The sequence below is a fragment of the Hyperoodon ampullatus genome (assembly GCF_949752795.1).
Source record: "Hyperoodon ampullatus genome assembly, chromosome: 8".
NCBI classification, from domain to species: Eukaryota; Metazoa; Chordata; class Mammalia; order Artiodactyla; family Ziphiidae; genus Hyperoodon; species Hyperoodon ampullatus.
The window spans coordinates 85,480,691-85,507,503 of record NC_136921.1 but is presented as its reverse complement, the minus strand read 5'-3'; the positions used below and the strand labels follow the sequence as shown (position 1 = coordinate 85,507,503).

The 26,813-nt window shown below is 41.1% G+C and overlaps 1 protein-coding gene and 1 pseudogene across 2 annotated transcripts in view; both read right to left on the bottom strand.

Moving 5' to 3' along the window:
- The window catches only part of MYO3B (myosin IIIB), a gene marked incomplete at both ends in the record, with an annotated part of 382,371 nt that overhangs the window by 242,825 nt on the left and 112,733 nt on the right, over positions 1 to 26,813 (bottom strand). The gene's annotated exons all lie outside the window — the stretch shown is intronic.
- On the bottom strand, positions 24,657 to 24,810 carry LOC307056801 (large ribosomal subunit protein eL39-like; annotated as a pseudogene). The gene has a single exon. The product of its transcript is annotated as a large ribosomal subunit protein eL39-like (transcript).

Genomic DNA, 26,813 nt, shown 5'->3' with positions numbered 1-26,813 from the left:
CCAACTGAATTGCTTAAAGTCCTCTTAATCCTTTTATTCGCAGGAGCCAAACTCCCAGCCACCACTGCTTGCTTCTGATCCCAGCAGACTATGACTTCAGCCCAGCTGAGCACCTTTTGGTTTTGTCCCATTCTGATCTGTTACAATATTTAGATTCCTTCCTTCCCTCCATAGTGGCATGTTTTTGGCCTTTTCTTTTTACATGTGGCCTGTCGTTGTGTGTTTGGAAAAGTGTAAACTTGAAAAGCCCCCTTGACAGAAAATCTCTTACATCTAAAGGCAAAAAATCCTTAAATACCAGATTTATGGAGTAATTTCTTCTTCTTAACACTATCCTAAATTATTTTTTTACTAACACCTATAGATGTGACAAATGTATAAAGCTATTAACATATGTGGCCACGATGAACACCTATGAGACGTGTCCCTGCTTTTATTTTATAGGGAGGAATCAAAGTTTAGGTCACAGGCCACAAACTCCCCCACACTTTCATTTTCATCCATCACACATGTGTATTCCCCTAAGCAGCCTTGGCGAGGCAATGTATACACTAGAAGGATATTTCCGAAATCTATGGGATGCAGCAAAAGCAATTCTAGTGGGAAGAGGGAAGTTTATAGCAATACAGGCCTACCTCAAGAAACAAGAAAAATCCTGAATAAAAAACCTCACAAACCATCTAATGAAATTAGAAAAAGAAGAACAAGCAAAGCCCCAAGTCAGCAGAAGGAAAGAATAATAAAGATCAGAGAGTAAATAAATAAAATAGATACCAAAAAACAATATAAAAGTTCAATGAAACCAATAGTTGGTTTTATCAAAAGATAAACAAAATTGATAAACCGCTGGCCAGACTCACTGAGGAAAAAAAGAGAGAGGACTCAAAAACAATTAAGAAATGAAAGATGAAAAATAACATATCACAGAGATACAAAAAAAAATCATAAGTGAATACTACAAACAGTTATATGCCGACAAATTGAACAACCTAGAAGAAATGGACAAATTTCTAGAAACATAAAATTTTCCAAGACTGAATCAGAAAGAAATAGACAATCTGAACAGACTGAACACTAGTAGTGAAACTGAATTTGTAATTTAAAAAATCCCAGCAAACAAAAGTCCAGAACCAAATAGTTTCAAAGGGGAATTCTACCAAAAATATAAAGAACAGCTAATACCTATACTTCTCAAACAATTCCAAAAAATTGAAGGAGATGGAACACCCCCCAAATTCATGCTATGAGGCCACCATTACCCTGATACCAAAACCAGACAAAGATACTACAAAAGAAGAAAATTATAGGCCAATATCTCTGATCAAAAATCCTCGACAAAATCTTAGCAAATCAAAATCAACAATATGTAAAAAGAACCCTGCACCATGATCAGGTGATTTATTCCAGGGATGCAAGGGTGGTTCAATATTCACAAATCAATTATGGGATACACCACATGAACAGAAGGACGGATAAAAATCACATGATCATCTCAACAGACACAGAAAAAGCATTTGACAAAACTCAACATCCAGGACTTCCCTGGTGGTGCAATGGTTAAGAATCTGCCTGCCAATGCAGGGGACATGGGCTCGAGCCCTGGTCCAGGAAGATCCCACATGCTGCATAGCAACTAAGCCCATGCACCACAACTACTGAGCCTGCGCTCTACAGCCCACGAGCCACAACTACTGAAGCCTGCGTGCCCAGAGCCCGTGCTCCGCAACAAGAGAAGCCACTGCAATGAGAAGCCCATGAACCACAACGAAGGGTAGCCCTCGCTCACCACAACTAGAGAAAGCCTGCACGCAGCAACAAAGACCCATTGCAGCCAAAAATAAATAAATAAATAAGTTTATAAAAAACAAAAAATCTCAACATCCATTCATGATAAAAATCCTCATCAAAGTTGGTATAGAAGGAACATATGTCAACATAATAAAGGCCATTTACAACAAACCCACAGCTAACATTATACTCAATGGTGAAAAGCTGAAAGCCATTCCTCTAAACTCAGGAACAAAACAAGGATGCCCATTCTTGCCACCATTATTTAACACAGTATTGGAAGTCCTAGCCACAACAATCAGACAAAAAAATAAATAAATAAAAGGCATCCAAATTGGAAGGTAAGAAGTAGAACTGTCACTATTTGCAGATGACATGATACTACATATAGAAAATCCTAAAAATGAAATTAGTCCTCTACTACTAATGAACTATTAGAAAGAGAAAGCAAGAAAACAGTCCCACTTAAAATCACATCAAAAAGGATAAAATATCCACTAATAAAATTAACCAAGGAGATGAAAGACCTGTACTCTGAAAACCATAAAACATTGATGAAGGAAACTGAAGATGATACAAAGAAATGGAAAGACATCCCATGTTCTTGGGTTGGAGAATTAATATTGTTAAAATGTCCATACTACCCAAAGCAGTCTACAGATTTAATGCAACCCCTATCAAAATACCCATGGCATTTTTCACAGAACTAGAACAAATAATCCTAAAATTTATATGGAATCCCCAAAGACCCTGTATTGCCAAAGTAATCTTGAGAAAAACTAACAAAGCTGGAGGCATCACCCTCCCTGACTTCAGACTATACTACAAAGTTATAGTAATCAAAACAGCATGGTACTGGCACAAAAACAGACTCATAGATCAACAGAGCAGAATAGAGAGGCCAGAAATAAGCTCACACATATATGGTCAACTAATCTATTTTAAAGGAGGCAAGAATATACAATGGAGAAGACAGTCTCATCAATAAGTGGTGCTGGGAAAACGGGACAGTTACAAGTAAAAGAATGAAATTAGAACATTTTCTCACACCATATACAAAAATAAACTCAAACTGGATTAAAGACCTAAATGTAAGACTTGAAACCATAAGACTCCTAGAAGAGAACAAAGGCAGAACACTCTTTGACATAAACTGTAGCATTATTATTTTGGATCTGTCTCCTACAGCAAAAGAAACAGAAGCAAAAATAAAGAAATGGGACCTAATTAAAGTTAAAAGCTTTTGCACAGTAAAGGAAATCATCAACAAAATGAAAAGACAACCTACGGAATGGTAAAAAATGTTTGCAAATGATATGACCAATAAGGGATTAATATTCAAAATATATAAACAGCTCATATAACTCAATTTTTTAAAAGGCCCCAAATAAAAAATGGGCAGAAGACTTGAATAGACAGTTTTCCAAAGAGGATACACAGATGGCCAACAGGCACAAAAAAAGATGTTCAACATCGCTAATCATCAGAGAAATGCAAATCAATACCACAATGAGATATCACCTCGCACCTGTCAAAATGGCTATCATCAAAAAGTCTATAAGCAACAAATGGTGAAGATGTAAAGGAAACCCTAGTACACTATTGGTGGGAATGTAAATTGGTGCAGCCACCATGGAAAACAGTATGGTAATTCCTCAAAAACCTAAAAATAGGACCACCATTTGATATGATCAAGCAATTCCACTCCTGAGTATATATCTGAAGAAAATGAAAACACTAATTTAAAAAGATAGATGCATTCCAAAATTCAGAGCAGCATAATTTATAATAGCCAAGATATGGAAGCAACCTACATGTTCATCAACTGATTATGGATAAAGAAGATGTGGGGGCTTCCCTGGTGGCGCAATGGTTGAGAGTCCGCCTGCCGATGCAGGGGACACGGGTTTGTGGCCTGGTCTGGGAAGATCCCATATGCTGCGGAGCGGCTGGGTCCATGAGCCATGGCCGCTGAGCCTGCGCGTCTGGAGCCCGTGCTCCGCAACGGGAGAGGCCACAACAGTGAGAGGCCTGCATACCGCAGGAAAAAAAAAAAAAAAAGAAGATGTGGTATATAGAGATATACAATGGAATATTACTAAGCCATAAACAAAGAATTAAATTCTGCTATTTGCAACAATGTGGATGGACCTAGAGTGAAATAAGACAGAGAAAGAAAAATACTCTATATTATCACTTACATGTGGAATCTAATAAATAAAACAAATGAACGTATATAACAAAAGAGAAACAGACTCACAGATATAGAGAACAAAATAGTGATTACCAGTGGGAAGAGGAAAGGGGGCAGTGGCAAAATAGGGGTGTGGAATTGAGAGATACAATCTACTCTGTATAAAATAAATAACCAACAAGGACATATTGTACAGTACAGGGAAATATAGCCATTATTTTGTAATAACTTTAAATGCAGTATAATCTATGAAAAATTGAATCACTATGTTGTACGCCTGAAACTAATATAATATTGTAAATCAACTATACTTCAATTTAAAAAAAGGTGGGGGGGAACTGCCAGCTCTGTAGAATGTCATGTCACTGGCTGTGGTCCTGAAACATCGTGAGCTATGAGAACACAACTTTTTCTCTTAATCCTGGGTTCAGAAATGGCTCCTCTTCAACCTTTCCCTGGACTTCTGAACCAGGTGATAAAGTATATGATGGGGGGAAATAATAGAAGTGGATTGGGGTCAGGGGAAAGAAGATGGGAGAAATGGAGAAGAATGGGCAGAGGTTATTGGAGAGGAATAACCACTAAGAGTACCGGGGAGAGGATTTGTTTTGATGTCATTTCCATATATCCAAAGCAACCAAAAACAGAATCGACAGCTAACCATGTAGCTGTCATCATTCACTTTTAACAATCCTATCATGTTTCTGACAGTTGCAATTTTATTTTTGCTTTGAAAGTGTATGTGTTTTGGGGGGGTACATTTGACCACCTTTCCACCCCTCATACTTTTCCTTAATATTATGTTTGTGTCTAGAAGAGATTGTCCAAAGATCATGAGTCATAACATCCAACTTCTAACCAGGTGCATCATACGCTGTGTATAATTTTGAAGATATCACCTCCTCTCTAGGATCCTTGGTTCTTCAAAAGGAATTGGTACTTACTGAGCTCCTGCAATGTGCCAGATATTGGGGATACAAAGCAGAAAAGACATTCTCTGCTCCCAAGGTACTCAAAGTTTGAGTGGGGAGATAGATGCACAAACAAATAATTTCAGAATGGCTTGACCTGCTTCTCTCCCCTCCTTATTTGAAGGTCTGTAAAAGGCACCACGCTGACATGAAAGCATGAGGGAAAGGGACCTAATTCAACTTAGGAAGTTAGGGGATGCCCCACTTATTCGACTTTGCTAGAATGTACAGGGAGTATGGAGGAGAGAATGCTAGTGCACAGACATATAGAGTCTATCCTGAATGACCTTGTGTGTTGAAGAGTTTTGATGTATGCTTTCAGCAATGGAGAGCCACAGCATGATTGTGAGGAGGGCATGACTTGAACAGTTTGAGGTATCAGAAGGATCGTGGTGATCATGATCTTTTCAGAAAGATCTTATGTAGGATGGTTTGCAATGACTGTAATTGTAGAACCAAGGAGAATAACATAAAAGCTGTTGCCCTAGTTACAACACAGAGCTGAGTCCTGTATGATGGAATATCTAGGCACCCAAAAGAAGCCAGATAGCAAAACTATGACCCTAAGTTGGGAGCAAACAGGGGAAACCACTTACCCTAGGCTATAGTCAGTGTTCCCACTTCTAGAGCCTCTGGGTTCTTTGGGACATCCAGGGGGACAGAAGACCATGTCCAAACATTCCTACTTTATATGGGTACAGGGGAAGAAGAAGGGCGAATGCCTGGTATTTCAACAGTCTGGTCATCCTTGGCATTATGCACAGACTGATGGGGGGAACTGGAGGAGGTATCTGAGCAGCTAGACATGGGTCCTCTTCATATCTCCAAGTGGAGGAAGGTGGTGGGGTGGCTGCTGACATTCTGCCTCAAAAACATACATACAGTATCATTCAGCCATAAAAAGCAATGACATACTGATACACGCTACAACAGAAATGAACTTCAAAAACATGCTAGGTGAAAGGAGACAAACGTAAAAGGTCACCTATTATATGATTCCATTTATATGAAATATCCAGACTAGGTAAATCCATAAAGAAAGAAGAGGCAGAAAGCAGATTAGTGTCTGCCAGGGGCTGGAGGAGAGGTGGAAACAGAGAGTAACTGCTTAATGGGTACAGAGCTTCCTTTGGAATGATTAAAATGTTTTGGAACTAGATAGAAGTGGTGATTGCACAATGCTGTGGATGCCACTGAAGTGTTCACTTTAAAATGGTTAATATTATGTGAATTTCACCTCAATTAAACACACACACACACACATTGCAGCGTCATGAGCCTCAGAACAGATATTGGACTATGATGCCAACCTGGGTTTCACTCTTAGCTCTGCCAGTTTCTAGCAGGTCCAGCTGTGAGAGCTCAGGCTGGTCACTTAACTCCTAAGATGCTCAGCTCCCCGTTTGGGCAGTAACCTGCCTCATATGGCAGCAGTGAAAAGTCACTGAAGCAACACATGTAAAGTCCATTTCACTGTGACACATGACAAGCTTTACATAAATCCTTAAGATTAATGTCTGTACTCTTCACACACACAACCCCAAATTTATTCAACTACTTTTATTTTAACTCTCAAGTACCTTTTAGGATACACCTGATTTAGCTGAGCGTAAGCCTTCTTTGCTTTCCTTGGTGGAATAAGTTCTGCCAAGAACACAGATTTTCACATAGCAGAGAACATGGTCATAATTAAAAAGAAATGTGGGTGGAGATCACCTTCCTCCCCACAGATACATCAGAAATACATCTACACGTGGAACAACTCCTACAGAACACCTACTGAACACTGGAGGAAGACCTCAGACCTCCCAAAAGGCAAGAAACTCCCCACGTAGGGAGGGTAGGGCAAAAGAAAAAAGAATAAACAGAGACAAAAGAATAGGGATGGGACCTGCACCAGTGGGAGGGAGCTGTGAAGGAGGAAAGGCTTCCACACACTAGAAGCCCCTTCGCGGGCGGAGACTGCGGGTGGCGGAGGGGGGGAGCTTCGGAGCCGCGGAGGAGAGCACAGCAACAGGGGTGCGGAGGGCAAAGCGGGGAGATTCCCGCACAGAGGATCGGTGCCGACTGGCACTCACCAGCCTGAGAGGCTTGTCTGCTCGCCCACCGGGGCGGGCGAGGCTCGGAGCTGAGGCTCGGGTTTTGGTCGGAGCGCGGGGAGAGGACTGGGGTTGGCGGCGTGAACACAGCCTGAAGGGGCTAATGCGCCACAGCTAGCCGGGAGGGAGTCCGGGAAAAAGTCTGGAGCTGCCGAAGAGGCAAGAGACTTTTTCTTCCCTCTTTGTTTCCTGGTCCGCGAGGAGAGAGGATTCAGAGCGCAGCTTAAAGGAGCTCCAGAGACGGGCGTGAGCCATGCCTAACAGTGCGGACCCCAGAGACGGGCGTGGGACGCTGGGGCTGCTGCTGCCGCCACCAAGAAGCCTGTGTGCGAGCACAGGTCACTATCCACACCTCCCTTCCGGGGAGCCTGTGCAGCCCGCCACGGCCAGGGTCCCGGGATCCAGGGACAACTTCCCCGGGAGAACGCACGGCGCGCCTCAGGCTGGTGCAACGTCACGCCGGCCTCTGCTGCTGCAGGCTCGCCCCACATGGTGCCCCTCCCTCCCCCCGGCCTGAGTGAGCCAGAGCCCCCGAATCAGCAGCTCCTTTAACCCCGTCCTGTCTGAGTGAAGAACAGACGCCCTCCGGCGAACTACACGCAGAGGCGGGTCCAAATCCAAAGCTGAACCCCGGGAGCTGTGCAAACAAAGAAGAGAAAGGGAAATCTCTCCCAGCAGCCTCAGGAGCAGCGGATTAAATCTCCACAATCAACCTGATGTACCCTGCATCTGTGGAATACCTGAATAGACAACGAATCATCCCAAATTGAGGAGGTGGACTTTGAGAGCAAGATTTATTATTTTTCCCCCTTTTCCTCTGTTTGTGAGTATGCATGTGCATGCTTCTGTGTGAGATTTTGTCTGTATAGCTTTGCTTTCACCATTTGTCCTAGGGTTCTATCCGTCCCCACCCCCTTTTTTTTTTTAACTTAAAAAATTTTTTTTCTTAATTATTTTTTATTTTAATAACTTTAATTTATCTTACTGTATTTTCTTTTCTTCTATCCTCTTTCTTCCTTTCTACTTTTTCTCCCTTTTACTCTGAGCCGTGTGGATGAAAGGCTCTTGGTGCTGCAGCCAGGAGTCAGTGCTGTGCCTCTGAGGTGGGAGAGCCAACTTCAGGTAACTGGTCCACAAGAGACCTCCCAGCTCCACGTAATATCAAACGGCAAAAATCTCCCAGAGATCTCCATCTCAACACCAACACCCAGCTTCACTCAACGACCAGCAAGCTACAGTGCTGGACACCCTATGCCAAACAACTAGCAAGACAGGAAAACAACCCCACCCATTAGCAGAAAGGCTGCCTAAAATCATAAGTCCACAGACACCCCAAAACACACCACCAGACGTGGACCTGCCCACCAGAAAGACAAGATCCAGCCTCATCCACCAGAACACAGGCACTAGTCCTCTCCACCAGGAAGCCTACACAACCCACTGAACCAACTTTAGCCACTGGGGACAGGCACCAAAAACAACGGGAACCACAAACTTGCAGCCTGCAAAAAGGAGACCCCCAAACACAGCAAGATAAGCAAAATGAGAAGACAGAAAAACACACAGCAAATGAAGGAGCAAGATAAAAACCCACCAGACCTAACAAATGAAGAGGAAATAGGCAGTCTACCTGAAAAAGAATTCAGAATAATGATAGTAAAGATGATCCAAAATCTTGGAAATAGAATAGAGAAAATGCAACATTTAACAAGGACCTAGAAGAACTAAAGATGAAACAAGCAACGATGAACAACACAATAAATGAAATTAAAAATACTCTAGAAGGGATCAACAGCGGAATAAATGAGGCAGAAGAACGGATAAGTGACCAGAAAGATAAAATAGTGGAAATAACTACTGCAGAGCAGAATAAAGAAAAAAGAATGAAAAGAACTGAGGACAGCCTCAGAGACCTCTGGGACAACATTAAATGCACCAACATTTGAAATATAGAGGTTCCAGAAGCAGAAGAGAAAAAGAAAGGGACTGAGGAAATATTTGAAGAGATTATAGTTGAAAACTTCCCTAATATGGGAAAGGAAATAGTCAATCAAGTCCAGGAAGCACAGAGAGTCCCATACAGGATAAATCCAAGGAGAAACACACCAAAACACATATTAATCAAACTGTCAAAAATTAAATACAAAGAAAACATATTAAAAGCAGCAAGGGAAAAACAACAAATAACACACAAGGGAATCCCCATAAGGTTAACAGCTGATCTTTCAGCAGAAACTATGCAAGCCAGAAGGGACTGGCAGGACATATTTAAGGCGATGAAGGAGGAAAACCTACAACCAAGATTACTCTACCCAGCAAGGATCTCATTCAGAGTTGATGGAGAAATTAAAACATTTACAGACAAGCAAAAGCTGAGAGAGTTCAGCACCACCAAAACAGCTTTACAACAAATGCTAAAGGATCTTCTCTAGGCAAGAAACACAGGAGAATGAAAACACCTACAATAACAAACCCAAAACAATTACGAAAAAGGGAATAGGAACATACATATTGATAATTACCTTAAATGGAAATGGACTAAATGCTCCCACCAAAAGACACAGACTGTCTGAATGGATACAAAAACAAGACCCATATATATGCTGTCTACAAGAGACCCACACTTCAGACCTAGGGACACATACAGACTGAAAGTGAGGGGATGGAAAAAGATATTGCATGCAAATGGAAACCAAAAGAAAGTTGGAGTGGCAATTCTCATATCAGACAAAATAGACTTTAAAATAAAGACTATTAGAAGAGACAAAGAAGGACACTACATAATGATCAAGGGATCGATCCAAGAAGAAGATATAACAATTGTAAATATTTATGCACCCAACATAGGAGCACCTGAATACATAAGGCAAATACTAACAGCCATAAAAGGGGAAATCAACAGTAACACATTCATAGTAGGGGACTTTAACACCCCACTTTCACCAATGAACAGATCATGCAAAATGAAAATAAAGAAGGAAACACAAGCTTTAAATGACACATTAAACAAGATGGACTTAATTGATATTTATAGGACACTCCATCCAAAAACAACAGAATATACATTTTTCTCAAGTGCTCATGGAACATTCTCCAGGATAGATCATATCTTGGGTCACAAATCAAGCCTTGGTAAATTTAAGAAAATTGAAATTGTATCAAGTATCTTTTCCGACCACAATGCTATGAGACTAGATATCAATTACAAGAAAAGATCTGTAAAAAATACAAACACATGGAGGCTAAACAATACACTACTTAATAATGAAGTGATCACTGAAAAAATCAAAGAGGAAATCAAAAAATACCTAGAAACAAATGACAATGGAGACATGACGACCCAAAACCTATGGGATGCAGCAAAAGCAGTTCTAAGAGGGAAGTTTATAGCAATACAATCCTACTTTAAGAAACAGGAAACATCTCGAATAAACAACCTAACCTTGCACCTAAAGCAATTAGAGAAAGAAGAACAAAAAAACCCGAAGTTAGCAGAAGGAAAGGAATCATAAAGATCAGATCAGAAATAAATGAAAAAGAAATGAAGGAAACGATAGCAAAGATCAACCAAACTAAAAGCTGGTTCTTTGAGAAGACAAACAAAATTGATAAACCATTAGCCAGACTCATCAAGAAAAAAAGAGAGAAGACTCAAATCAATAGAATTAGAAATGAAAAAGGAGAAGTAACAACTGACACTGCAGAAATACAAAAGATCATGAGAGATTACTACAAGCAACTCTATGCCAATAAAATGGACAACCTGGAAGAAATGGACAAATTCTTTAAAATGCACAACCTGCCAAGACTGAATCAGGAAGAAATAGAAAATATGAACAGACCAATCACAAGCACTGAAATTGAAACTGTGATTAAAAATCTTCCAACAAACAAAAGCCCAGGACCAGATGGCTTCACAGGCGAATTCTATCAAACATTTAGAGAAGAGCTAACACCTATCCTTCTCAAACTCCTCCAAAACATAGCAGAGGGAGGAATACTCCCAAACTCATTCTACGAGGCCACCATCACCCTGATACCAAAACCAGACAAGGATGTCACAAAGAAAGAAAACTACAGGCCAACATCACTGATGAACATAGATGCAAAAAACCTCAACAAAATACTAGCAAACAGAATCCAACAGCACATTAAGAGGATCATACACCATGATCAAGTGGGGTTTATTCCAGGAATGCAAGGATTCTTCAATATATGCAAATCAATCAATGTGATACACCATATTAACAAATTGAAGGAGAAAAACGATATGGTCATCTCAATAGATGCAGAGAAAGCTTTCGACAAAATTCAACACCCATTTATAATAAAAACCCTCCAGAAAGTAGGCATAGAGGGAACTTTCCTCAACATAATAAAGGCCATATAATGCAAACCCACAGCCAACATCGTCCTCAATGGTGAAAAACTGAAACCATTTCCACTAAGATCAGGAACAAGTCAAGGTTGCCCACTCTCACCATTATTATTCAACATAGTTTTGGAAGTTTTAGCCACAGCAATCAGAGAAGAAAAGGAAATAAAAGGAATCCAAATCAGAAGAGAAGAAGTAAAGCTGTCACTGTTTGCAGATGACATGATACTATACATACAGAATCGTAAAGATGCTACCAGAAAACTACTAGAGCTAATCAATGAATTTGGTAAAGTAGCAGGATACAAAATTAATGCACAGAAATCTCTGGCATTCCTATAAACTAATGATGAAAAATGTGAAAGTGAAATCAAGAAAACACTCCCATTTACCATTGCAACAAAAAGAATAAATATCTAGGAATAAACCTACCTAAGGAGACAAAAGACCTGTATGCAGAAAATTATAAGACACTGATGAAAGAAATTAAAGATGATACAAACAGATGGAGAGATATACCATGTTCTTGGATTGGAAGAATCAACATTGTGAAAATGACTATACCCAAAGCAATCTATAGATTCAATGCAATCCATATCAAACTACCACTGGCATCTTTCACAGAACTAGAACAAGAAATTTCACAATTTGTTTGGAAATACAAAAGACCCCGAATAGCCAAAGCAATCTTGAGAACGAAAAACGGAGCTGGAGGAATCAGGCTCCCTGACTTCAGACTATACTACAAAGCTACAGTAATCAAGGCAGTATGGTACTGGCACAAAAACAGAAATATAGATCAATGGAGCAGGATAGAAAGCCCAGAGATAAACTCACACACATATGGTCACCTTATCTTTGATAAAGGAGGCAGGAATGTACAGTGGAGAAAGTGGAGAAAGGACAGCCTCTTCAATAAGTGGTGCTGGGAAAACTGGACAGCTACATGTAAAAGTATGAGATTGGACTACTCCCTAACACCATACACAAAAATAAGCTCAAAAGGGATTAAAAACCTAAATGTAAGGCCAGAAACTATCAAACTCTTAGAGGAAAACATAGGCAGAATACTCTATGACATAAATCACAGCAAGATCCTTTTTGACCCACCTCCTAGAGAAATGGAAATAAAAACAAAAATAAACAAATGGGACCTAATGAAACTTAAAAGCTTTTGCACAGCAAAGGAAACCATAAACAAGACCAAAAGTCAACCCTCAGAATGGGAGAAAATATTTGCAAATGAAGCAACTGACAAAGGATTAATCTCCAAAATTTTTAAGCAGCTCATGCAGCTCAATAACAAAAAAACAAACAACCCAATCCAAAAATGGGCAGAAGACCTAAATAGACATTTCTCCAAAGAAGATATACAGAGTGCCAACAAACACATGAAAGAATGCTCAACATCATTAATCATTAGAGAAATGCAAATCAAAACTACAATGAGGTATCATCTCATACCGGTCAGAATGGCCATCATCAAAAAATCTAGAAACAATAAACACTGGAGAGGGTGTGGAGAAAAGGGAACCCTCTTGCACTGCTGGTGGGAATGTGAAGTGGTACAGCCACTATGGAGAACTGTTTGGAGGTTCCTTAAAAATCTACAAATAGAACTACCATATGACCCAGCAATCCCACTACTGGGCATATACCCTGAGAAAACCATAGTTCAAAAAGAGTCATGTACCAAAATGTTCATTGCAGCTCTATTTACAATAGCCAGGAGATGGAAACAACCTAAGTGTCCATCATCGGATGAATGGATAAAGAAGATGTGGCACATATGTACAATGGAATATTACTCAGCCATAAAAAGAAAACAAAATTGAGTTATTTGTAGTGAGGTGGATGGACCTAGAGTCTGTCATACAGTGTGAAGTCAGTCAGAAAGAGAAAGACAAATACCGTATGCTAACACATATATATGGAATCTAAGAAAAAAAATGTCATGAAGAACCTAGGGGTAAGACAGGAATAAAGACACAGACTTACTAGAGAATGGACCTGAGGATATGGGGAGGGGGAAGGGTAAGCTGACAAAGTGAGAGAGTGGCATGGACATATATACACTACCAAACGTAAAATAGATAGCTAGTGGGAAGCAGCCGCGTAGCACAGGGAGATCAACTTGGTGCTTTGTGACCACCTAGAGGGGTGGGATAGGGAGGGTGGGAGGGAGGGAGACGCAAGAGGGAAGAGATATGGGAACATATGTATATGTATAACTGATTCACTTTGTTATAATGCAGAAACTAACACACCATTAAAAAAAAGAATACAATTACTTTTAATTAAAATATAAATAAAAATAAAATGAGTTCCTGGCTTCAAGGAGCTCACAGTCTGTCTAGTGGCAGAGCTAGAGGCATAAATAAGTAATGATAATGCATTGTGACGAATGAAACAATGAGAGGAGTGAGGCACCCGGGAGGGGGTGTTTGCAGTGCATCTTCCCTGACCAGGGGAATTGGTGTAGTAACTGGGAGAGCACATTCCAGGCAAAGAAAAGGACATGAACAATGGTACAGAGAAGCAGAGTACGGTGTGTACAGGTAGAGCTGAAAGTTCAAGATGGGGATCAGAGCAAGCTGAGGCTGGACACGTGGGCAGGAGCCAGACCAGGGAGAGATAATTTGAGCCTGATTCCTGACCAGTCCTTATTTCTCTGCTTAAATAAGATCCTTACCTTTAGTCATCAAAGCACTCATCACTCATTTAATAGAATTACTAGGTCCACCCTAGATTATATTGACCCAAACTGCACTGAAGAGAAGTTCCATGCTTCACGAGACCACAGGTATCTCTGAACCAGCTAATCTGCAAAGGTTGCAACAATACAGTTTCCCTACCAGCCTCTTGGTCCCAGCCATGGACTAGCGGACAGAAGTGACAGTTCCCCTCTGGATCTATGTGCCTCCAAGTAAGTGTAATTCAGTGTTCATTCATCAGCCAAATTCATCAGCCAAAGCCGATGACATGCATTAGTTATTACTGTAAGATGGCAATTCGGTGATAAAATTCAATATTGTCACTTTCAATATGTACTAAAAGTGATTTACCAGAGCTCATAGGGAACAACTTACATGACTATCTGATTACAATACATGGGATAAATCACCCTCATTTGAGGGTTAAATTATCCCATCTGACAACTCTAGATCAATTTGACAGTTAAAATCAGGGTCCCCATCTTCCCTCCCCAACTTACAGAGTTTGTCCTGGTTCACATGGGTGAAAAATCAGAACAGCAGATAGACCCTCTCCTTTTTCCTTCCATAGCAATTTCACATCCTTCATGCAGGGTCCAACGGAAGCTCTGTTAAGTCATCTCTAAAAAAACTAACGCACTCACAGGGTATCAGCCTTCATGGTAAATATCTGTAGCTCAAAGGCAGCACTCTGTTAGACAGTAAGGTCTAAAATGAATGTTTCCACAAGAGATAGTCTTCAAATATGGCTGCTGTGATGGTTAATTTTATGTGTCAACTGGGCTAAGGGATTCCCCGATAGCTGGTGAAACATCATTTCTGGGTGTGTCTATGACGGTGTATCCAGAATAGCTTAACATTGGATTCAGTAGACTGAGTTAAGAAAACCCACTGTGGGTGGGCCTCATCCAACCCACTGAGGGCCCGGATACAACAAAAAGGGCAAACACACTCTCTCTGCTTGAGCTGAGACCTCCATCGTCTGCTGCCCTTTGTCTAGGGCTTTCAGGCTCAGATCAGGACTTACACCATCAGCCTTACCCCACCTCATCCCCAATTCTCAGGGCGTCAGGCTCAGACTGAATTACACCACCAGTTTTCCTGGTTTTCCAGCTTGTAGATGGCAGACTGTGGGACTTCTCAGCTTTTATAACCACAAGAGCCAAGAAATCTCCATATATATTCTTATTGGTTCTATTTCTCTGGAGAACCCTAATACAGCTGCCAATAATTCCTCCTCTTCCAACATACACATGCCTCTCTGCCCAATAAGACTTGGAGTCTGATTCCCCTCCCCCTTGAATCTGGAGTGGCCATGTATTTGCTTTATCTATAGAAGTGACAGTCTGCTAACTCTGGGCCTAACGTTTAAAAAGGCAGGGTGCTTCAGTTTGGGGGCTCTTGGAGTCCAGCTGCCATATAAGAAGCTTGAGCTAGACTACTGATGATAAGAAGCATGTGAATGAGGACCATAGGCCTTCTTGAACATCCCTTCTTGGAGCTCAGCTAAGCTCCCAGCTAAATGCAACCACATGAGAGACCAGGCTGACATGATGTGCAACATGACTGTGTGGTTCACCCAGTCAACCCATAAAACCAGGCTAAATAATAAATCATTGCTGTTTCAAGCCAAAAAAACAAAAAAAGAAAAAAAAGAAAAGTGAACTCTAAGGCTGTATCTGTACTCTATAAGCTAGAGTTACCCCAGTTCAGGCTCACAGCAAATATCACTAAGTGATCATAATCCTCTATCCTGGTGGTGGCCTCAGAATCCTTCTAACACAGCATTCTAGGAAGGTGATCAGGTGATTAGTAGTGGGATGTAAGATGACACCAATCTGCCATCTCCTTCTATTGTAATTGCTTCCTCTCAGAGAAGTACATGTGACCATGAAATCTTAGTGCAGCTAAGTGTATTTGGTTCTTCAAGTCCTCAATAAAGGCCAGCAAATCATTGATAATTACAGAAGTATCCCTCTTTTACTATTGGGCAGTAGGCTTGGGAGGAGGAATTTAACATAAACCCTTAACATTTGAGACATATTAAAAAAACAAAAACAGGGCTTCCCTGGTGGTGCAGTGGTTGAGAGTCCGCCTGCCGATGCAGGGGACACGGGTTCGCGCCCAGTCTGGGAAGATCCCACATGCTGCGGAGCGGATGGGCCCATGAGCCATGGCCGCTGAGCCTGTGCATCCAGAGCTGTGCTCCGCAACGGGAGAGGCCACAACAGTGAGAGGCCCGCAAAAAACAAAAAAAAAAACAAAAAAACAAACAGAAACAAAAAAAAAAAAAAAGGGAAAAGGAAGAAAGGAAGGAAGGAAAGAAAGAAAAGGAAGAATAAAAATACACTATGGCTTTATGGTGTAATACTAATACTTGAGGTTGTGATGAAACTATATGTATTAAAGGATTTTACATTTATCCTCACTGGCAGACATTGCTAACCCACAGCTTAGGAATCAGAGGCCTGGAGAGATCAAATGACTTAAGGTCATGTAACCACCAAGTCATGGGCTACATTAGTTTCCTAGGGCTACTGTAACTAAGCACCACAAACTGATATTTATTTTCTCACAGCTCTGGAGACTGGAAGTCTGAGATCAAGACTTAAGATGAGTAGAGCCATATTCCCTCTGAAGGTGCTAGAGAATGACCTATTCAGGCCTCTTTCCTACCTTCTAGTAGTTCCTTGGCTTGTGGTGGCATAACTCTAATCTTCACATGATGTTCTCTCTGGGTGTGTCTGTACCCAAATTTCCTCGTTTTATAAAGACACCAGTTATACTGGATTGGGGTGAATGCTACTGCAGCATGATCTCATCTTAACTAATTATAGGTGCAATGGCCCTATTTCCAAATAAGGTCACATTCTGAGATACTGAGGTTTGGGACGTCAACATATGAAGTTTTAGGGGTACGATTCAACCCATATCATGGGGTGATCAAGGCCAGACTTTCTGTACATGTGTGAGGAGCACTACTTGAGTGTAAGGGTTTAAGTTTTGGGCCTCCCTTAAAGGCAAGAATTCTCACTATTCACTAAAATATAGCCTTTTAAATAAAATTATTCTTTCATAAAAACATCCAATAGTCCTTCACATCAAAAATCAATTATGGGATTTCCCCCCCCCCACTCATTAACCCGGTATGATAGCTATATCATACACCTGATGACCTTAGGAGGTTCCAAATTAAAATACTGAGAGGTTACCAAAAGCCACACACATACCCAAAAGGAGATGAAAGACCAAGAGAATCTATAATGATTTATTATATTTGAAAACACTGTTATAAATTTTGAATCCACTTAAAAAAAAGAGTCCCTCCCGTCAGGAAGCTTGCACAAGCCTCTTAGATAGCCTCATCCACCAGAGGGGCAGACAGCAGAAGCAAGAAGAACTACAATTCTCCAGCCTGTGGAAGGAAAACCACATTCACAGAAAGAAAGACAAAATGAAAAGGCAGAGGACTATGTATCAGAAGAAGGAACAAGATAAAACCCCAGAAGAACAACTAAATGAAGTGGAGAAACCTTCCAGAAAAAGAATTCAGAATAATGATAGTGAAGATTGATCCAGGACCTCGGAAAAAGAATGGAGGCAAAGATCAAGAAGATGTAAGAAATGTATAACAAAGACCTAGAAGAATTAAAGAACAAACACCTAGAAGAATTAAAGAACAAACAAACAGAGATGAACGTTACAATAACTGAAATGAAAACTACACTAGAAGGAATCAATAGCAGAATAACTGAGGCAGAAGAAGGGATAAGTGATCTGGAAGACAGAATGGTGGAATCCACTGCCGTGGAACAGAATAAAGAAAAAAGAATGAAAAGAAATGAAGACAGCCTAAGAGACCTCTGGGACAACATTAAACACAACAACATTCGCATTATAGGGGTCCCAGAAGGAGAAGAGAGAGAGAAAGGACCAGAGAAAATATTTGAAGAGATTATAGTCAAAAACTTCCCTAACATGGGAAAGGAAATAGCCACCTAGGCCCAGGAAGTGCAGAGTCCCAGGCAGGAGAAACCCAAGGAGAAACACACTGAGACACACAGTAATCAAATTGACAAAAATTACAGACAAAGAAAAATTATTGAAAGCAACAAGGGAAAAATGACAAATAACATAAAAGGGAACTCCCATAAGGTTAACAGCTGCTTTCTCAGCAGAAACTCTACAGGTCAGAAGGGAGTGCACAATATATTTAAAGTGATTAAAGGGAAGAATCTACAACGAAGATTACTCTACCCGGCAAGGATCTCATTCAGATTCGACGGAGAAATCAAAAGATTTACAGACAAGCAAAAGCTAAGAGAATTCAGCATCACCAAACCAGCTCTATGACAAATGTTAAAGGAACTTCTCTAACTGGGAAACACAAGAGAAGAAAAGGACCTACAAAAATAAACCCAAAACAATTAAGACAATGGTAATAGGAACATACATATCGATAATTACCTTAAACGTGAATGGATTAAATGCTCCAACCAAAAGACACAAGCTCACTGAATGGATAAAAAAACAAGACCCATATATATGTTGTCTACAAGAGACCCACTTCAGACCTAGGGACACATACAGACTGAAAGTGAGGGCATGGAAAAAGATATTCCATGCAAATGGAAATCAAAAGAAAGCTGGAATAGCAATCCTCATCAGATAAAATGAACTTTAAAACAAAGACTGTTATGAAAGACAAGGAAGGACACTACATAATGATCAAGGGATCAATCCAAGAAGATATAACAATTATAAATGTATATGCACCCAACATAGGAGCACCTCAATACATAAGGCAACAACTATAAAAGAGGAAATCGACAGTAACACAACAATATTGGGGGACTTTAACACTTCACTTACACCAATGGACAGATCATCAGCAGAAAATTAATAAGGAAACACAAGCTTTAAATGACACAATAGACCAGATAGATTTAATTGATATTTATAGGACATTCCATCCAAAGACAGCAGATTACACTTTCTTCTCAAGTGCACACGGAACATTCTCCAGGATAGATCATATCTAGGGTCACAAATAAAGCCTCGGTAAATTTAAGAAAATTGAAATCATTTCAAGCATCTTTTCCGACCACAATGTTATGAAATTAGAAATCAATTACAGGGGAAAAAACCATAATAAAAAACAAACACATGGAGGCTAAACAATATGTTACTAAATAACCAAGAGATCACTGAAGAAATCAAAGAGGAAATCAAAAAATACCTACAGACAAATGATGACAATGAAAACACAATGATCCAAAACCTATGGGATGCAGCAATAGCAGTTCTAAGAGGGAAGTTTATAGCAATACAATCCTACCTCAAGAAACAAGAAAGATCTGAAATAAACAATCTAACCTTACACCTAAAGAAATTAGAGAAAGAAGAACAAACAAAGCCAAAAGTTAGTAGAAGGAAAGAAATCATAAAGGTCAGAGCAAAAACAAATGAAATAGAAACAAAGAAAACAATAGCAAAGATCAATAAAACTAAAAGCTGGTTCTTTGAGAAGATAAACAAAATTGTAAACCTTCAGCCATACTCATCAAGACAAAGAGGGAGAGGACGCAAATCAATAAAATTAGAAATGAAAAAGGAGAAGTTTCAACAGACACCACAGAAATACAAAGCATCCCAAGAGACTACTACAAGCAACGCTATGCCAATAAAATGGAAAACCTGGAAGAAATCGACAAATACTTAGAAAGGTATAACCTTCCAAGACTGAAACAGGAAGAAATAGAAAATATGAACAGACCAATCACAAGTAATGAAATTGAAACTGTGATTAAAAATCTTCCAACAAACAAAAGCCCAGGACCAGAGGGCTTCACAGGTGAATTCTATCAAACATTGAGAGAAGAGCTAACACCCATCCTTCTCAAACTCTTGCAAAACATTGCAGAGGAAGGAACACTCCCAAACTCATTCTACGAGGCCACCATCACTCTGATACCAAAACCAGACAGAGATGTCACAGAAAAAGAAAATTACAGACCAATATCACTGATGAATATAGATGCAAAAATCATCAACAAAATACTAGCAAACCAAATACAACAACACATTAAAAGGATCATACAGAATGATCAAGTGGGATTTATCCCAGGGATGCAAGCATTCTTCAATATACACAAATCAATCAATGTGATACACCATATTAACAAATTGAAGAATAAAAACCATATGATCATCTCAATAGATGCAGAAAAAGCTTTTGACAAAATTTAACACCCATTTATGATAGAAACTCTCCAGAAAGTGGGCATAGAGGGAACCTACCTCAACATAATAAAGGCCATATATGACAAACCCACAGCCAACATCGTTCTCAATGGTGAAAAACTAAAACCATTTCCTCTAAGATCAAGAACAAGACAAGGTTGCCCACTTTCACCACTCTTATTCAACACAGTTTTGGAAGTTTTAGCCACAGCAATCAGAGAAGAAAAAGAAATTAAAGGAATACAAATTGGAAAAGAAGAAGTAAAACTGTCACTGTTTGCAGATGACATAATACTGTACATAGAGAATCCTAAAGATGCCACCAGAAAACTACTAGAGCTAATCAATGAATTTGGTAAAGTTGCAGGATACAAACTTAATGCACAGAAATCACTTGCATTCCTATACACTAACAATGAAAGATCAGAAAGAGAAATTAAGGAAACACTCCCATTCACCACTGTAACAAAAAGAATAAAATACCTAGAAATAAACCTACGTAAGGAGGTAAAAGACCTGTATTCAGAAAACTATACGACACTGATGAAAGAAATCAAAGATAACACAAACAGATGGAGAGATATACCATGTTCTTGGATTGGAAGAATCAATATTGTGAAAATGACTATACTACCCAAAGCAATCTACAGATTCAATGCAATCCCTATCAGTGGCTTTTTTTTTTACAGAACTAGGACAAAAAATCTTAAAATTTTTATGGAGACACAAAAGACCCCGAATAGCTAAAGTGGTCTTGAGGGGAAAAAAAGGAGCTGGAGGAATCAGACTCCCTGACTTCAGACTATACTACAAAGCTACAGTCATCAAGACAATATGGTACTGGCACAAAAACAGAAATACAGATCAATGGAACAGGATAGAAAGACCAGAGATAAACCCATATACCTATGGTCAACTAATTTATGACAAAGGAGGCAAGGATATACAATGGAGGAAAGACAGTCTCTTTAATAAGTGGTGCTGGGAAACCTGGACAGTTACATGTAAATGAATGAAATTAGAACACTCCCTAACACCATACACAAAAATAAATTCAAAATGAATTAGAGTCCTAAATATAAGACTGGACACTATAAAACTCTTAGAGGAAAACATAGGAAGAACACTCTTTGACATAAATCACAGCAAGATCTTTTTTGACCCACCTCCTAGAGGAATGGAAATAAAAACAAAAATATACAATTGGGACCTAATGAAAGTTAAAAGCTTTTGCAGAGCAAAGGAAACTACAAACAAGATGAAAAGACAACCCTCAGAATGGGAGAAAATATTTGCAAACGAATCAATGGACAAAGATTAATCTCCAAAATACATAAACAACTCATGCAGCTCAATATTAAAAAAACAAACAACCCAATCCAAAAATGGGCAGAAGACCTAAATAGACATTTCTCCAAAGAAGGCATACAGATGGCCAAGGAGCACATGAAAAGCTGCTCAACATTTCTAATTATTAGAGAAACGCGAATCAAAACTACAATGAGGTATCACCTCACACCAGTTAGAATGGGCATCATCAGAAAATCTACAAACAGCAAATGCTGGAGAGGGTGTGGAGAAAAGGGAACCCTCTTGCACTGTGATGGGAATATAAGTTGATACAGCCACTATGGAGAAGAGTATGGAGGTTCCTTAAACAACTAAAAATAGAATTACCATATGATCCAGCAATCCCACTACTGGGCATATACCCAGAGAAAACCATAATTTAAAAAGACACATGCACCCCATTGTTCAATGCAGCACTATTTACAATAGCCAGGTCATGGAAGCAACCTAAATGCCCATCGACAGACGAATGGATAAAGAAGATGTGGTACATATATACGATGGAATATTACTGAGCCATAAAAAGGAATGAAATTGGGTCATTTGTTGAGACGTGGATGGATCTAGAGACTGTCATACAGAGTGAAGTAAGTCAGAAAGAGAAAAACAAATATCATATGTTAACACATATATGTGGAGTCTAGAAAAACAGTACAGATGAATGGGTTTGCAAGGCAGAAAAAGAGACACATATGTAGAGAACAAACGTATGGACACCAAGCGGGGGAAAGTGGCAGGGGGGCTGTGGTGGGATGAATTGGGAGATTGGGATTAATATATATACACTAATATGTATAAAATAGATAACTAATAAGAACCTGCTATATAAAAAATAAAATGAAAAAAATTTTAAAAAGCAGCCTTTTCCTTAGTGCCAAAGGGTGATGTCTGTTATTTTTAACTCTGCCAGAAATTATCAGTGGGTTGGAAGAATGTAGTACTATGATATGAGCCTCCATTTCCATTTTTAATTAAAATTCTTACTGACTCTGAGCCAGATATGCTTTTTCACCAGAGCCTGTGGAAGCTCCACAGTGGAAACTACAGTGGCCTGGGATGCAGAAGCAGGCAGGAACCTGGGGCTTAGCATCAAACCAAAAGAACATCACAGCCCTTGGGAGAAGACCAGGAGGCGTGTGAACCTGGCCACTCCATGCTCACACCTTGTCCTTAATTTCCTCATCTCTCTCAGGCAACAGGTCAGCCTTGGTGGGGGATCATGACTGCCTTCCTCAAGATCCACCTCTGTTTTGACTCATCACCCCATAGAACCCCCTGGCTCTGCTTCCTGACTCCCTCATCTCTTGACGTCACTACTATTCTAAGTTACAATATTCATCATGATCACTCACATTTGCTGAGCTCTCAGTCTGTATCTCACTTAATTCTTACAACACTCTATAAAGGAGCATGATTCCAGACTGCTACCTGTCTACACACTCTCCACTTGCCCTGTAGGGATGGAGCTCTGGTACCGACCTGGGCCTGCAGCTGCCCTGTCCAAAGACTGCATTTCTCAGCTCCTTTTGTAGCTAGGTGTGGCCACGTGATAAACTGCAGCTAACAATATATTGTATGAATCTGCCAGAAAATCTTCTTAGAGAAAGGAAACTTTCATTTTCCTCTCCTTCCATCTGCCCATAAATGTTGGAGCTACAGCAGCCATCTTGGCCCATGAGGTGCCCTTGGGAATGGAAACAACACTTAATGGGGCAGCACGAGGGCAGGAGTCTGGGTGGTTGCCACATACCCTGCCAGACCAGCAGTACATGCATGGTTTGACTCCCAGCTTACTTCATGTGAGAGGAAATAAAAATCTATCCTGTTTAAGCCACTGTTATTTGGGATTTTCTTTTTTCTTTTTTTTTTTTTGTGGTACACGGGCCTCTCACTGTCGTGGCCTCTCCCGTTGCGGAGCACAGGCTCCGGACGCGCAGGCTCAGCGGCCATGGCTCACGGGCCCAGCCGCTCCGCGGCATGTGGGATCCTCCCGGACCGGGGCACAAACCCGTGTCCCCTGCATTGGCAGGCGGACTCCCAACCACTGCGCCACCAGGGAAGCCCCTATTTGGGATTTTCTATCACAGCAGACTTGATCTTAATCCCAAGTGGTTAAGAATTAGTACTTCCATTTTACAGACTGAGGCTCAGAGAAGTTAAATAACTTGTTCAAGGTGAAAAATGTCGGTGGCAGTGCTGGAATACAAACTGACTTCAGATCCTGTGCTCTTAATCTCCCCAACATGTGTTCTGTGAAAAGACCTTTTCCCATGCTGAAGACAGTGGAGTCATGGTTAACTCTTCCCTCTCTGTTGCACCTGTCTCCTCCCATAGTTAGCTGCCATGCTCTGTGGGTTCTGCTTCCCGGGGTCTTGGCAGCCATTTCCTGCCCCACTGCTCCCTCCTTACCAAGAAAGGTGTGGCCAGCAGACAGCAGAGATAGAGGCCTCAGCCTAGACAAGGTGTGCGCTGGGATGCAGGGAGAGCTAGGGCTGTCTGCGCTTCTGTTCGACTCCTGCTGGGGCTGGTCTCTAGGCTGAGCTTGAGGGGCTCTGCTGTTGCCCTTGAGAAGGGAGCCGAGGAGTGTGTGTGTGTGTGTGTGTGTGTGTGTGTGTGTGTGTGTGTCCTGAGCTGTGAAAGTCAGTGAGCTGAAGTCTAAATAAAGAGAAGCTGGACAGCAGACTGAAATACTCCAGAGGTGTCAAAGATGAGGAGGTCATTGACACTTTCTTTTTTTTTCCAAACAAAAGGTCTCACACTTTATTACTGAAACTACTAGTGCAAAGGCAAAGAAACAAAGAGAAAAATAATAGCCTCCTCACAAATGTCCAACTGTCCAAATAGTGGTGATGTTTTCAGCTTGATGGGGTAAGACGTTAGTGGCCTTAGCATCACCACGTGTGCCATCTCATGTGTGATTCCTTACAGACCCAGCTTGGTTCTTCTCCAGTGTCTCCTCTTAGAGTTACACCTGACTTTAAAACCAGTTTTGCCATGTGAATCCACTAGGGAATGGAATGGGACAATTCTGCCTTTGTTTCTTGGCCAGGAACTGCTTGATCCTGAAAGTCTTGTGAGAAGAACAGAGTCAACCGCATACCCCACGATGGCAGGGAAAGGGAGGGAGCCAGTGACACTTTCAAAAAAGCAGTTTCAGGATAGTGGTATGGCCAAATGCAAAGGATGATAAAAATAACAGCTACTGTTGGCTGAGCGTGAATATATACGAAGCAAGTCTTCTGGTGTTCAAATCCCAGCTCCAGTCCTTAATAGCTGTGGTCTTGGGACTCTTGGACTCTTTCAACCTCAATTTCTGTAGTGGGGATAATATTAGAACTACCGCATAGGACTGTGAGGATTAAGCCAATTGTGTGACATGAAGAGAACAGAGCCTGGCACGAGTAAGAGTTACATATGTTAGTTATTATTTTCTGCCAGGTTCTACATACACATTATATAATTTAATCCTTATAGTAACCCTCTGAGATGGGTATTCTCAGCCAAATTTGACAATTGAAAAGCAAAGGTCAGAGAGGTTAAATACTTCCCCCCAGGTTACAGAGCTATTAAGTGACACAGCTGGATGCACACACTGCTCTTCCACAGCTGCCTTTTTTTTTTTTTTTTTTTTTTTTTTTTTTTTTTGCTGTACGTGGGCCTCTCACTGTTGTGGCCTCTCCCATTGCGGAGCACAGGCTCCGGACGCGCAGGCTCAACGGCCATGGCTCACGGGCCCAACCGCTCCGCGGCATGTGGGATCTTCCCAGACCGGGGCACGAACCCGTGTCCCCTGCATCGGCAGGCGGACTCTCAACCACTGCGCCACCAGGGAAGCCCTGCCTCTTCTTGATGATAAGCCAGGCAGCACGTGGGGAGGGGCTGAGGGGGAACAGGCTGTGGATGGATGTGTGAGCCACACCCCCATCTCCCCACGCCCAGCCCACACACACCAGGTGCGTGGACATACAGAGAGCTCACAACCACTTGTTTATTTCAACTGCAGATTCTTTTTGATTTACATTATGAAATTCAAGTAAGATTTTTTTTTAAAGAAGAAAGAAAGAAAAGCCATTATGGAATAAATGGTACAGACAGTACGTTCTAACCTTACGTAAAAGTCACCTAACATCAAAAAAACTACCAACAATAAATGCTGGAGAGGGTGTAGAGTAAAGGGAACCCTCCAACACTGTTGATGGGAATGCAAACTGGTACAGCCACTGTGGAGAACAGCATGGAGGTTCCTTAAAAAACTACAAATAGAGCCACTGGGCTTCCTTGGTGGCGCAGTGGTTGAGAGTCCGCCTGCCGATGCAGGGGACGCGGGTTCGAGCCCTGGTCTGGGAAGATTCCCACATGCCGTGGAGCAACTAGCCCCGTGAGCCACAATTACTGAGCCTGCGCGTCTGGAGCCGGTGCTCCGCAACAAGAGAGGCCGCGATAGTGAGAGGCCCGCGCAGCGCGATGAGGAGTGGCCCCCACTTGCCGCAACTAGAGAAAGCCCTCGCACAGAAACGAAGAGCCAACACAGCCATAAATAAATAAATAAATAAATAAAAATAGAGCCACTATATGACCCGGCAATCCCACTCCTGGGCATATATCTGGAGAAAACCATTATTTGAAAGGATGCATGCACCCCGATGTTCACTGCAGCACTATTTACAATAGCCAGGACATGGAAGCAACCTAAATGTCCATCAACAAAGGAATGGATAAAGAAGATGTGGTACAAATATAAAATGGAATATTACTCAGCCATAAAAAGGAACAAAATAATGCCATTTGTAGCAACATGGATGGACCTAGAGATTGTCATACAGAGTGAAGTAAGAAAGAGAAAGACAGGGGTTTCCCTGGTGGCGCAGTGGTTAAGAGTCCGCCTGCAGATGCAGGGGACACGGGTTCGTGCCCCGGTCCAGGAAGATCCCACATGCCTCAGAGTGGCTAGGCCCGTGAGCCATGGCCGCTGAGCCTGTGCGTCCGGAGCCTGTGCTCCGCAACGGGAGAGGCCACAGCAGTGAGAGGCCCGCGTACCGCAAACAAAAAAGAAGGAGAAAGACAAATATCATATAATAT